This window comes from Ixodes scapularis, unplaced genomic scaffold (assembly GCF_016920785.2).
Source record: "Ixodes scapularis isolate PalLabHiFi unplaced genomic scaffold, ASM1692078v2 PGA_scaffold13__105_contigs__length_92229423, whole genome shotgun sequence".
Lineage (NCBI taxonomy): Eukaryota > Metazoa > Arthropoda > Arachnida > Ixodida > Ixodidae > Ixodes > Ixodes scapularis.
This window is the reverse complement of record NW_024609839.1, coordinates 51,796,203-51,810,886: the sequence shown is the minus strand read 5'-3', so window position 1 is coordinate 51,810,886 and position 14,684 is coordinate 51,796,203. Positions and strand designations below refer to the sequence as shown.

The following is a 14,684-nucleotide window of genomic DNA, read 5'->3' as shown; positions in this document are numbered from 1 at the left end:
TAGGTTCTTTTCAACAATATCAAAAATGTGTTTTGGTTTAGTAGTTGGGAAATTTGGTGCACCTGACTCTGTTCGCCAAGCCTGTATTTACAATATTTTCTGCAGTATACCAGACACGTTGTAAGTTATATGTAGTATACCTTTTTTATTTGCAGAATTAAATTTTATTAAACGGAGGTGCCAACCTTCTTCACAAAAAAAAAAAAGAATTTCGGAAAACAAATGTAGATGGTATTCGGTATTTCTATTAAATTTTAGAGTGTGATTACCGATGTTTTTTTTTTTTTTATATAAAAATATAAACTTTTAGTTACCTTCGTCCACCAGGCGGCGTCAGTTCGTTTTGAATATTTGCGCATGCGCCCAAACATCGACCTTCAAGTCCAATCTTTGTCGAACATTGCGTTCAGAATTTCGAAAAGGTCGAACACGATTGAGCTCGAACCAGGGCGGGGTCGCGACACTCCTGTTTAACCCCTAACGCCGACTTCGCGGTGCTATTGCGCAAGCGCGAGTTTCCCGTTCTGGACGATGGGAGCACGCATTAATGCGAGATCGTGAACTACAGTTGCGCGAACAGGTTTCCTGTCCACAGCCGCACTACTCATGCATCATTCAAAAGACAGGGTGTAGTCGCTGCAGACATGACGAAAGAACTAGCTGCGGAGAGACACCCTCAAGCATATACTCAAAGCACGTTTTTTTCGAGTCGCGCTATAACACCGGGCAATAGATCATATATGTATTAAATATACAGTCTGATACTGTGTGCAACCTGTTTCTTGCTCGTGGGATTGCCGTATCAGAAGGGTCGTGCAAAAACCTGTCTGCAGACCAGTTCGAAGCATACACATATAAGTACGAAGCATACCCGCTTAATTCGAAGTAGGAAGCAAACCCGCTTAATTCGAACATATGCTTAAGGCGTGTCCGCAGCTATTTCTGTCATCAAGTCTGCAGAGAAACTCCGTGTCTTTTACATGATGTACGAGACATATGTGTATATATATCATACGGGGGCTGGCGTGAAAGAAGGAAAAGGAGGGGAGGAACGGAAGACACTTGAAACTAAGTGCATATCTCTAAAGATTTCTACAAGTCCAAACTCGATTGGGCAGCATCATTGAGTCGATATACCCAATCATTCAGCGAGGGGAAAGAGCAGCAAAAGCAACCAAATTAGAGAGATCGAACGAGTGGAGTATTGTACGTTTAGATTCTATCATAAATATTGGGGCCCATGAATTACATTTTTTCAAATACTGAACTCGAGAATTTTTCAAATTTATATGGGCTCGAATTGCCTAATTTTCGATCGCAGAATGTTTTATTTAGCCTAATTTGGGTCGAAAGTAACTACACGGTGTGCAAAGAAAGACACATTGAGAGTGATAGGCTTATGTGTCATACTGTCACGCAAGTTAATTTGTATTCTGATGCGGCATAAGAATATGGCGGCAGGATTGAGGTAAGTAACCATGTCATCACGATACAGTGATACGACAAAGCAACACGCATCACAGTACAAGCAAGGTAGCTCTACATTACAGTTTAGTTGGTGTTGTCACATAATTACTCATTCTAGCGACTCAAACAATTTTGGCAATTCTAGAAATAAGACTACCATAATGTGAAAGATGCAAAACAAAGTTACCAATCATTACCCGCTATATTAGCGTTCTGTGGTCTGCGGGCGCTTAGCCTCAGCAACATTTGAGATGGTGCACCCACGCTGTAAAGCAGCCGACAAACATGACACCGCTAAAGGAACTACTCAATATCTAGTGCTTCGCTCATTCATCATTTTTTTGTTTTTACAACTCATCACACCGAACAACTCAGCAGAACAATTTTGCGGAAGAAGAACGGTTCTCTGGCGAGATCCAGCTTCAGACGCCTTAGCAACCGAACAAAAAAAGTAGGTGGTTACGTCATCATCGTCTTCAACGTTCGTCATCGACTATTCCGTCCGGGGGTGTAGCTCAGATGGTAGAGCGCTCGCTTAGCATGCGAGAGGTACGGGGATCGATACCCCGCACCTCCAATGACCTTTTTTTACTTCATATTAAAAATCAACTTTGCTGATTGAGTTCTCAGATCTCTAATTGGGGGAATGATTCCAAGTCGTCTTAGAGTTTATGCAATTTTTACCGACGATTTCTACTCATTACAATGCGCGAATATCTTTGTTCGTGACCTCTCTAAGGGGAAAAAAAAAAAATGCCACTAATCTTCGTTCCCTCATGCAACCTAGCTCACCCCAACAAGTTATGGCACAACCATCTTCAGAGGCTTGTACACAACGCAGACGTTTTACAAAGTTTTTCATTTGTAACCTGTTCCATGCAACAATTTTGTGTCATTTTGAGCAACTGCACTCCACGTAATCAAGTGTCCCTTTTAATGCGCCGTGAAAGACGACAAAAAAAAAAAAAAATGTCATTTCGAACTCGGGTGAAGTATAGGCGCGAAAAACTATTTAGGTATACGCGTACATTTATCGGTAAAATTTTTCCTGTTTTGATAGAACAGTTCACGAGATATTGTTGCATTAGTTAACGAAATGTGTTACGGGCTTCATTTGAGCCGGTCAGTAGATGTTCCGTCCCCGGCCCGAGCATTCGTCGCACCCGCAGTTGAAGCCCGGTGGAAGACGATGAGCGCGTGCTGTAGGCGATACATCTACTGCTTTCTTATCCCCTCATTGACTACAATTAGATCATGCCTGTTAATTTGGACAGCTAAACAATCTCGACGAAACACGGAGGTAAAGCATCTGGTGTCTTCGTTAATTCCTTGGCTTCGCGTCTCGTCAACATTGGTATATGCTATCCACACACACAGTAACAAAATGTACTTCCATTTGAAGTCTAGGGTCAGAAGCTGCGTCAAGTCAGTCGATCTAAAATTCACATTGCCGGCATCACGAAGGAGTGTGTGGAGGACTTGTTGATAGGGTCTAATATTTAGAGAAAGTATGCGCCTTCTTGTATCTTAGAATATTTTGCATACAATAAGCACACATCTAATAATATTTCTAGAAAAGCAGTGCGTTTACGCAGCGTTTAGTTTTTCTATTTTTCTAGTTTTATTCTGCTTGAATAAACCGTCCATGATTGTACCTGCTTAGTCATTTTTGACTAGAGCTTTGCAGAAAGATGTGCTCTGACATGCACGAGCAACACTGGCAGCTGGTAGTCACTGCGAAATGTAATTTTTGTTTTCGCTTTTTTTTCGTTTCTTTTTTTTTTTTTTAGATATATCAGAAGAGGGGAGGTGTCGCGTTGTTTGGTCGCGTTTCTAAAGGCGAGGCGGGCCACACGTGATTGTAATTTTCGGTTTTCTATGATACTTTGGGTGCGTAGATTGAGTTCGCACCATGAAAAAACGATGTCAAAATCAACTTTAATGCCCCTTTCAGTTGTGAAGGCACGAAGGCTTAAAAGCAGCGTCAGAGAAAATGGCACGTTGTTGCACTCTTGAAACATTAACCGGAACTAGCTGCAAAAGTGACCAAAAAACGAAGAACTCGTTGATACTTAGAAACGCGCGTACAACACGACAGAGTAATGAATTAATTATGTATTAACAAGAAAAATGCACTCTACATACCCTAATTACATAATTACGCGCAGCGCTTGAAGTACTTCATTTCCCTCTTAGAATGATTGAACGAATGGGCGAAAAGCGTACGGTTGGAACTGGTGAAACAAAGCATAGCATTTTCCCCTTTGAACTGAATGAAAAGCGTGTCGAGGTGTTCGTTAAAAAGTATTTTTAGTCGAAAGGGAGTGAAGCAGGGCACTGAGGTGGTTCCTGAGGTGCCCCCATTGGCTTGTGACCATGATCTTTCTCTAGAAAAAAGACTGCACGAAAGTTTATGAGCGAGACTTGCTCACCACTACTTACGTAAGTGAAACTAGGCGCCTTGGTATACACTTTGACGAGTATTTATCCTGGAATCATCATATTCACTAACTACTTAGACACCTGCGAATAATTCTTTCATACCTCTATAAACTCCGAAGTTCTGCAAGTATTAATCTAAGGCGATTGATTTACCAGATGTCAGGTGAATCAAAACTAAGATATAGTATCAACATTTATGCACTTTCATCCAAATACAAAATACAAAAGATAAATAACCTAATTAAAAAAAATGATACAGAACATGACGTGTGGTACACATCTCGAAAGTCTTTCCTTTCAAGAATTCAGGTGTCAGAACTCCAATTGTTAACAGTGGAAGACATGCATAAATTCATGGTCCTCACAAAATATTATTTCACGCACGATTTCAAAATACCATCCGCTAAAGAAAAACATCTAAGACACACAGAAAGATTTCACAAACCGAGAATATGCACTAATTATGGCAAAAGGTTGAGGAAGCATTGTGTACCAACATATTTTAATAATCTTCCTGATAGTTTACTTAAAAGGCTATCCTTAGCACAGGTGAAAAAAAAGAAATGCGTAAATGGTGTAGTACGCCAGGTGAACGATAGACAGCTCCCAGACCCATGCCTTTTTTTACGTCCCCACTGTATTGCCGCATTGCTCTTGCACGCCTGCATTCACGGTTGTTCCCTTCGCGCCTGTTCGTATTGCCATGATTTTGCACGCTAGAGTTGATTATTCTGTGTCACTTGTGGTATTACATAGTCTATGTAAAACATTGTTGGTGTTGTATAAAAATAGATGATTTCGTTTGATGCCTACTGGCATAGAAGTCTGTGTCTGTATACTGTTAAGGCAATAAACCATCTTTTTTTCTCTACCTTTTTTGTTGAGTTCCGCATAAAATAGGACTCCAATCAGTTGTGCCAATTTAGTTTTACATACTTCCGATTTGTTAAATTCATCCCCCGTGCCGGACTGTAAGTACTCACGCACAAGCACGCAAGTGCTTTTGTGAGACTGAGTAAGTTGTATGTATGTTTTCTTTGTGAATCAACTTATTATTATTAGTATTATTGTTACTCCGAACTACGCAATGGTGCACCTTCACGTTCGTTCCGAAGATCATCGTCTGGGGGTGTAGCTCAGATGGTAGAGCGCTCGCTTAGCATGCGAGAGGTACGGAGATCGATACCCCGCACCTCCAATGACTTTTTTCCTTTTTTTTTTCTTTTCATAATTATTTGCCTCGGCGATTTCTTGATTGATTGGTAGATACGGGTTCTTCAGAGCACCGTGAACTAGCCACCAGGTTGGACGATGATTGTGTCGCTTTTTCTGTTAAGGGGTCAGCGTAAAAGGCGAGCTCTTTCCAAAGAAAAAAACAATCCTGCAAAATTTTATTTTAAGGTGCTTAGATCAACAATTTGCTTCTATTTTTCAAGTTTATTTCTACCAGAAGGAGGTAAAAGAAAAGAGCTGCTGTTGCATCGTGTCGAGACCCCACCCCCTTTTTACAGTTAAGCGCTAGATCAGGACATAAGCAAATTTAACGTAAAACATTAAATCAAATTAACATTTTTTGCTAGGACCATTTAACGAGCACTAATGTGCTCGTGATGAAATACGAAGCATGTGCATTCTTTCAATTTGATTTCTGGCAAAGAGCAACTTCATTTTCACGAAGAACGCGTTTGACATCATTTCTATCACGCACTATCTTGCGGCTAGTGGTGATGTCGCGAACCTACCTAGATGCGAGTTCGATCAGGTTCGACTTTTTCGAACTTCGGGCGCAAAGGTTGGCAAATGTTCGACCGAAGTTCGACTATTATCCGCATGTTCGAAAATTGAGAAGACCCGATGCCACATGGTGCAAAAGGGGGCGAACTATTTGTTGGGTATGTTGTTTTATTGCGAGACTTCATTACGCCGAAGAGAGCGTTAAAATCACACATGTCTGATTTAATGTTGCGTAGACATTGGTAATCTATTTACGAAAGATAACATAAAATGCTTTATCAAATACTTTTTTTCCCAAAATTTCAAAATGTTCGCGTAGAAGTCGGCCAACATACTCGAAAAGTTAAATTTATCATACTTCGCTAAGTTGTCTATTGCCTGAGCTGCTAGTTCGAATGTCTGAATTAGCCGTTAGGATGAGACAGGGTTCAAAAACCGGAACACGACAGCACTGCTGGAAGCGTTCAAGCACTAGCTGTCTTTTACATGAATTGTTTTACGTTGAGCGCATCGTGCATGTGACCTTTACGAGGCGTCCGAGTTTCTAGTCATCTTATCTCACGTTACTTAAATTTCGATACCAGCGAGCAGTGTTCGAATTTCGTTCGTTCAAAGATGTCTTTGTTACGTATAGTTGCCAGGAGAGGCAACTATGTTTTTACGTTCCCCGACGGTAACAGGAAAAGGGACGCAATGTAGAAATGTAGGGTAGGAATATACATTCCACAGCCTCAAAATCAACGCGTTGCAATACACGGATAGCAACTATCAGTGTATTGCAACACGTAGATTTTGAGGCTATGCAACGTATATTCCTACCTTTCACGCAAGAAGAGCACAACGACGGTGCGTCATGCTTCGGAACAAACTGTGTTGCAGGGCAGAAAAGCGACACGTTACCCTCGAACGTTACACTGGTCAAGGACATATCAGCAAGATAGCTCCATAAGGGCTATATTGCTCACTGACCTTGACGTCGGAGTGTTACGTGACATTCTGACGTTACGTGACACCGTGACGCTACGCACACAGACACACGCAAGCGCGAGCATACAGACAGACAGATAATGTGCCCAGCTCATTCGCAACACATCCAGTGCGTCTCCGAGTTCGGATATAATCCAAACAAGCTAAAACTTTTTTTTTTTTTTTTGTGGTAAACATGCTATATTGATCAAGGGAATACGGCTTCGATATATTAACTCTAAACGTAAGAGGGGTGTTGTGAAAAGCGGAAAAGGGGAAGGGATGACATTCTTTATCATTTCAGTTTAGCCTCAATACCGAAAAAAAAACGCGTCGGTGGTGTTTAAATAAGAACAACTCCGCGGCAACACGCAACGCGGAGGGGGAAACTGGCTTTTCAAGAGGCCTCGGTTCTTTCTCAACTGTGATCGGGTTTTACGCAATACGGATAACGCCAACAGAAAGGCGGAACTGCTACCATTATGTCGTCGTCGTGATCGTGTTCGTTTTCTCCGCCTTCGTCTGGGGGTGTAGCTCAGATGGTAGAGCGCTCGCTTAGCATGCGAGAGGTACGGGGATCGATACCCCGCACCTCCAAGGACCTTTTTTTTTTCTTTTTCAGTCTGGAATGTTTATTAAATTAAGGAATTTATAATAGATATGAGAAATAAAAGTGGTGGCGGGGCCAATGAAATTAAGACACTCAAGTAGTTTCAGTTTAAATACAACACGCCCACGATACTGCAGGTAAGCAAAGGCCGACGCACACACAAAAACTACCAATCACTGCGGAATTTTATCTAACTCGGAATTAAAGACCAAAATGCCTAAATAGGAAATTTCGTCTGGGAGACGAATAAATAATAAAACGTTTTAGCCTGTAAACAGTAGAAAAATAGAGTGGAGGCAAAGCGAGGATGTGTGAGGGTTACGCTTAAATCCTAATGCCTTCTATTGGAGTGGCGACGGCAAAACAATGTTTTCCCCGTTACTGGAAGTGACGACAATTCAAGATGGGGGCGCCCTTGTCAAAGTGGCCTCTATAGTGTAAAAAACCACAGTCGTTCAATTGTCTCAGGCATCGACTAAATTCAAGACCGAACATGAGCATACTGATTGAACGAAGTGTGTGCCGCGATGGCACGGCTAGGATTCAGGTTATTTCGGTCGTGTGCAATACGTTTGTGCGACAGTTGTTGTTAATTTCGCAATAAAATAAAATAAATAAAAAAAAAAAAGAGAGAGAGGACTGTTCATCTAGGTTCGGTTAGGTTTAGGTTTAGGCTTAGCTGAAGCATGATAATAAAACAATAAAACAACAGAAACAAACTCATAAATGAGCAGCTGCTGCTAATGTCAAGTAAAGTTCGTAAGGCAAGTAAAGGAGATCATTATCTGTATTTTTTTTATTATTTATTATTTATTTGCCGGCATCTTTCCGGCTCGCTTACAGAATGAGTAAGACGAACTTCTCGAGGCTTCTAGAAGTATTCCTGCAGAAATGTTATACATTTAACAAATGTCGCTGCAGATATATTGCGCAAAAGCTCGTGGTTTCGCATGTTATAAGATGCTATAGCTGGGAAATTTGAAATATTAAAGAGTGCGAAAATGCGGGTGACATTCTGATAATCCGCGTTCTGATAATCCGCGTGTTTGTCCCGCCAGCCTTGTATTCGTTGCACGGGTGGTTAGTTTAGCGGTCACCCGCGCTTCACGCGTGTTTTGAGTCTATCGAAAATTGACCGTCTTGGGGATTTTCAATGACACTCAGCAAGTTTCTAACTGGGGCGATATGTTTATTTTCAGTAAGAAGGTATATAACTACGAATTTTCGTTAATTATCACACTTATCGTGAGAATTAGACCCACATAGTATGTCCAACTGGCAGCATGACCCATCTACAACGATTGCATTACGGTGCCCTTTCACGGTTTCTGTTTTAAATCGATCTGTTGGAATTTAACTCAGACACCCCGCAGTTACGTTCAGTCGTTCATAAAAAACCGGAAACTACGGTACCTTTCATTTTAGGCGATGAACAATAACGGTAAGCGTTAGCTCAGCCAACTTCCGTGTACGTTCAAGCCGGTCCGGGCCACGGTGTCTCGCCAAATCCCCGCATCAGCGAGCGCGACTAACGCGCAACGCCATTATGACGTCGCGGTAGTGAGGGAGCTTCGTTGCACTGGAAAAGCTGGAAAGAAAACGGCCTAACTGTGGAACAAATAAACATACATCCTGGTTTGCAGGAGGGTGTCATTTCCTGTCGATAAGCGTGAAAAAAGGAGAAAAATAACAACCGTCCGCTATTCCGAATAAACGCCGGGGATCGCGCGTCGTCTGCTACCTCCATCTTTTTGGCTCATCTTACGATGGACTGCAATGGACGCTGCGAGTCATCTCGACCAATCCGGCTCTGCGAACATACCACGTGATAAGGTCACGTGATACCCACACACGGTATGCGGAGAGCAAGTCGTCTGCTCCTTGCTCAGGAGTGGCGGTGACGTCACAACGACGCCGATCTCTTATTGGCTGGTTGAAAAAAAAGGGTGGGTAGACCTCAGGGCATCTAGCATTAAAGTCTACCCACTATTTTTTTTTTTTTTTTTTTTTTCAGTCAGTCAATAAGAGCTTGGCGTCCTTCTGACGTCATTGCCACCCCTGAGCAAGAAGCAGACGACTTGCTGTCCGCATTGCATTGGCTGCTATAGCTCGTACAGCCTGCACTGCGGTTCATTGTACGGCGAAACAGAGTTTAGCAGACTGCAAATTACGCTTTCTTTTCCCGCCCAAGTCTCGGTCTAGAGAAAACAAACAATGGATCAGCTTTTAGCGGCGCGATGCAAGAACCACCCCGGGCCGTCAAATGACGACGGTCTTCTTTGCCGAACTCTTACTTCTCAGCGACCGAGGAAACATTGCGAAATGGGCCTGAGGAGAAAGAAGCTTGCGCCACTGTCGGTGCCAAGAATAAGCTTGTTCCAAGAGTAAAGATACGTGGCAGTAATAAAGAAGAAGAAGACTAGGAGAGCTGGAAGGGGATGATGCTCTGGAACGCGAAGAACTCGAGGTTCTGCGGGTGTGTTTAACGAAGAACGTTCGCGTGTTTAGAAGTTGCGACTTCACGCGGCGATGGCAAACTGGCTGCTCAAGACAAATAAGCATGATGGACGTATAGCTTGGGTTCTGCGCTCAAAAATGCGCCCTTTTGTTTTAATTTTATCCGTAACGCCAAAAAAACAAACAAAAAAAAAACAGGAAACGATGCTTTGGTTTGTCGGAGCTCGGACGACTCAACGCAATAGTACGAGGTGTAAGATTTGACAAGCCAGTCAGTGAGAACACAAATACCACCCTGACGCTGAGACAGCAGTCGTGTTCGATTCGTGAAAATTCGGTACTACGGCTTTCTAGGAGGTCTAGTAGCTTAGAGGCGCAGTGGAAGCTAGGTGTTTGTTGAACCAGCCATATGGCTATCCTTCGCCACGTGGTCACGCCCTCGCCCATGTACCTCGAGCAAAGAACGGGGTCAGGCGACGAAAACGATGCGGCTGATTGGTCCGGCGAGTGCGTACTTCCCGCCGCACCGTCAACTTAGGCGTTAAGCCTAATTCACATGACGCGATTTTTCTTGTGACTTCGCAGTTGCGATGTCGCTCGTGTGCGGCAAAGAAAGCCAGGTGGAAACTGCGGTTCAACACGTCGCAACTGCGAAAACATGAACAAAATCGCTTCATGTGAATCATGTTGGTAATTCTCTTCATTAATAGCTTTTTTGTCATTTTCCCATAATCAGGGTTTCAACACAGGCAGTGATATAGACCTCCAGTATTGAAGTTTCAAGATAAATGCAGTGTCACGTTGTGGCAGTATAGAATTGTCCAGAGATGGCCCTATCCGGCTTGGGGCCAAAACATCCATCGTGCCATCACATCCATCGAGAAATTACGTCAAATTTTGTGCCATTAGACCCATCGTACCCGTACATCCATAGTGCCAGCACATTCATCGTCCCATTGCATCGATTTTTGGTCACTTCATCCAATGTGCCATTACATCCATCATGCCGTTACATCCATCCCGCCATTACATCCACCGCGCTACCACATCCACCGAGCGGCTTCGTCCAAAAACATGCCATTACATCCATCAATTACGCAGTTTTATTCCTTTGTTTAACTATGATGTATAATAGTTCACATTATTTTGAAGAGTTATACGCTAAATTCAATGTACAAAAGTGAGTAAAAGGACCGACAATGCGTCTCCGAAGTCGAACACGCATTGTCGGCTCGTTGTTTCTCGTTTCCACAAACTTTAGTTACTGCTTTTTCTTCACCCTAAAAATTATCTAAAGAGAAACATTATTATAAGATTAGGATGGTACACAGAACCACACCTTTTATTTCTAAAAAAAATCTGAAAATCTTATAGAATTTAATTGTGATACACTAACGTTTTGGGGCTTACCGTTTTTTTCCTGTGGTTCCCGTACCAATGTGGAGAGCAAGTTGTCTGCTTGTTGCGCAGGCGTTGCGCTGACGGCAGAAAGACTCCGAGCTCTGATTGGTTCTGATTGAAGGATAGCCCAATGGCGGCCATCTTGGCTCCTATGGATGCGCTAGCACGATGGATGTAACGGAAAGCTAGGCGTCGTCACAGATAGGAGGAGCAATTACATCCACCGAGCAACTACGTCCATCGAGCAACTATATCCAACGAGCAACTACATCCATCGTGCAGCTACATCCATACACATCTCAACACATCCAACGAGCTAGTTTATCCACCGTGCCATTAGATCCATCGATGGGTGTAACGGCTCGGTGGATGTACTCGCTCGATAGATGTGTTAACACGTAATCGCTGTTGCCGGCATGCCGCGGCGAATGACGGTGTGACCTGATGCACGCCTTTGTGCCGGTGGCGGGGTGAAAGGCAGTGCTGTCGTGCGAAGGGTGGCGGCGGCATCTGGTAATAACTGCACGCACCTATTGTTCGGTCGCACATTTTCCGAATAAGTGCGCTCCGAAGGTATGTACATGGAGTCATGTGCCGTTAGTACGGATTAGAGTTCCTGTATAGGCTCCCTACGGGTGTAGGTAGCGATACAGGAACTCTAGTACGGATAGCCCGCTTCGCAGACGACATATACCGAGACAAACTTAGCAAATACCAGACGTGTGCGGTACTCGTGACAAGAGATCAAATTCCTCGCAAATCGATTACGTTTCGGAGTAATTTCGTAATCGTCTGAGAACAATTTGATTAAAAAGTAATCACGAGAGTAGTCTGGTTACTTCTGGAAGTACTATAATTATTTGTGACCGTTACCATTTTCATCCCCCTTTCTAACGGCGCCCTTTGTTTTACCGAGAAATCCTCGAACCAATTCCTCCGGCACCAGCTAGGACGTTCCACCGAAATTAAGGAATTCAGAAGATGATTAGGTTGTAATTCGGTCATTCTAATTTAACTCTAATTCAATCGTAGTTCGGTGATTCAAATCCAACAATGGACAATACGAAAGACCAGTTTTCAAACCGATAGAAAAAAATAAATAAATAAAACGTGTAGCTTTGAAAATGTGAAGTTTCTTGTATGTATGTATTGGAAATAAAACTATTCTATTCTATTCTAAGCAATCAGAAAAGTTTTTCAAATGACGGCCAAATCTTTTTCTTCTCAAATAGTGAATTATAATGTCACTGTTGCTGTTGTTGTTGTTTTTAACAAAGAGTAAATGCAATTTTAATCGATTCCTTTTTTTAAATTTTCGATTAACAAGCACAAAGCTGGTAAATACATATATTTTTGTCTCGTTTTTAGGAGACAAAAATCAGATATTCGGATTAATCGGACTAAATCGAATTATTTTTTGGGGGAATGGGGGTGTCCATATTAACGAGTCACACGACTGTATGGGAGAGTAAAGACAAGGAATACTCTTCTCTGTCACGCTCTACTATACACTATACTGTGACACAGGCACAAGAAATGCGAATAAAAGCGCATAAATCGCCTTTTATCCCGCCCCCCCCCCCCCCCCCCCCTTTCCCCAACTGCTGATTGGTCCAGCCGCGACACGAAGACTGATGCGGCGCGGCGGATCCTCGGCTCTCGATTGGCCCGGATCCAAATGTCGTAGCCGGGGAGCATTCCATTCATACCGTTGGCTAAGCCGGGGTTATAGCCCCTAAACGGAGCGGTATGCGCGTGTTCGTTGCTCACGCCAGAAAGCAATAATATAACACAAAAAGGAAAACAAGCGCTTGGTTGGCGTAAAGACGAGAGGAACTCTAGGAACTTGGCTCGTGACGGTCGGGTAATACGATCTAGTCCAGGTTTATCAGAAGAGTCGACAGCGGTGTGGAGGTGGGGTCTGTGGAAAGCCCTTTGATAAGGCAGAAAGATTAGGCCACCTCGCTCGCAATAAAGCTGCACAATCGACAGATAGGGTGGGATTACAGTCTCCTTTCACCGCCTTCACCATCCCTAAACATTTTTTTTTCGATACTTATTTCCGACGAAAAAAAAAAAGGACGATTCATTGAGCTGTGGACTTATGCATGGCGTCTGATCTTCTGCAGAAAACAGCTTCTCGTGCTCAGACATCACATGACCATGTACGTCACTTGGCGCCGTGTCACGTGGAAGAGCGTCACGGTGTCAAGTCGGAGTGTCAGGTCACGTGACATAACGTAACGCCGCGACGTCACGTCACGCGATCACGCCACGTCACGCGACGTCACACGGCGTCAATTAATACGCAGTATGTTCTTAACTCCCCGAAACATCTTTTAGAGGGGTACTCCGGCGATTTTTTGAGCCACCCCAACTAACTATATTTCCTGACTCCCCGGCCTTTGGCCTTTCCGGTATATGCTATTCAGTATCGCGAAATTCGGAATAGTTATTGTGAAATCGGCAAACGAAAATGATGCAGAAACAAACATTGATATATACCAGCACTCTCCAGTGCCGTTGCGTCAGTGGCAGGCAGGCTTTGCCAGTCGAGCAGGCAATGGCATGCAGTCTGCAAAATAAACTATGCCGAGAATTTGTTTCGTGCCGGTGCGCGGATACGGGAGCCAGCTTCCAAAGCGTTCATTTAAAACCGTGAAACTGCTTGGAATCAGTTGGGTACAAATTCTACGGTACAAAGAGTGAACCCCTGCTTGCCGCTGCCGTCACTTTTTCGTTGTTGCCAATAAAAAATTTCATAAAAAAACTATGGTGATGATTAAAACTGTAAATTCAATAGCTCATCAAAAAAAAAAAAAAAACATATATTTCGATCTAATGTTTGGGATAATATTTCAGCGATATTTGTTGGCTTGTTCAGCAAATTTTCAGGCAAATCAAGGTACATGAAGAAAACAAAAATAAATCTCTCGCCTTAACGAAATACATAATTCCATTCATTAGACAACTTTGAAGAGAAAAAAAAGGTAACTGTCCATTCTTCCTTTTTTTTTAGTGCTTCTGGGTCTACTGTTGCCTAGAGAAAAAAAAAAGAGGAAGTGCGTGTTCGGTTGATTGTAAGCGTCAAGGAGGGGGAGGGGGGGATTCATTCCGGTTTTAATTGTTGCAAAGTAAGAAAATCGGTTTATGGTCCCTTTAATCATAGTTGTAGTTTTTTTATTCAGGAAAAATATCTATGTACAAAGAAAGCGTTCGTGAGATATGGCGAAGCGCATGATGAAGGATCCGTTAGAAGATCGCCGAAACTACGGGGAATATGGCATCGGGTACGCTGTGGATTGTATCGCGAACAGGAAACACTCTGCCCCCGAAAGTCTGACGACAGGCAGCAACGTGAAACTTGGCTGTCAAAACTTCACCGGTTTGGGGAAATCCGAAGACAGGAAACGGAGAAGCAACGCGGGACTGTGCTTCCGCGGGAGTTCGAAACGTTCGGCCACTTCAGTTGCACATCCGGCAACAAAGTTGGGCCGGGTTTAGGTTGGACACCAGAGAAGTGACAACCGGAGTGTTGATGTAGCATATATTTAGGGAATGGGAGAAAACGAAGGCCAAATTCTATCAGGTTTGGAATACGCCGATT

At 43.2% G+C, this 14,684-nt stretch overlaps 3 non-coding genes across 3 annotated transcripts; all 3 read left to right on the top strand.

Moving 5' to 3' along the window:
- The first annotated feature begins 1,971 nt into the window (after window positions 1-1,971).
- Window positions 1,972-2,044, top strand: Trnaa-agc. The gene has a single exon. It is a non-coding gene; the product is annotated as a tRNA-Ala (tRNA).
- A 2,990-nt stretch (window positions 2,045-5,034) lies between these two features.
- Trnaa-agc lies at window positions 5,035-5,107 on the top strand. Its single transcript has one exon. It is a non-coding gene; the product is annotated as a tRNA-Ala (tRNA).
- A 2,026-nt stretch (window positions 5,108-7,133) lies between these two features.
- Trnaa-agc lies at window positions 7,134-7,206 on the top strand. Its single transcript has one exon. It is a non-coding gene; the product is annotated as a tRNA-Ala (tRNA).
- Window positions 7,207-14,684: the final 7,478 nt, after the last annotated feature.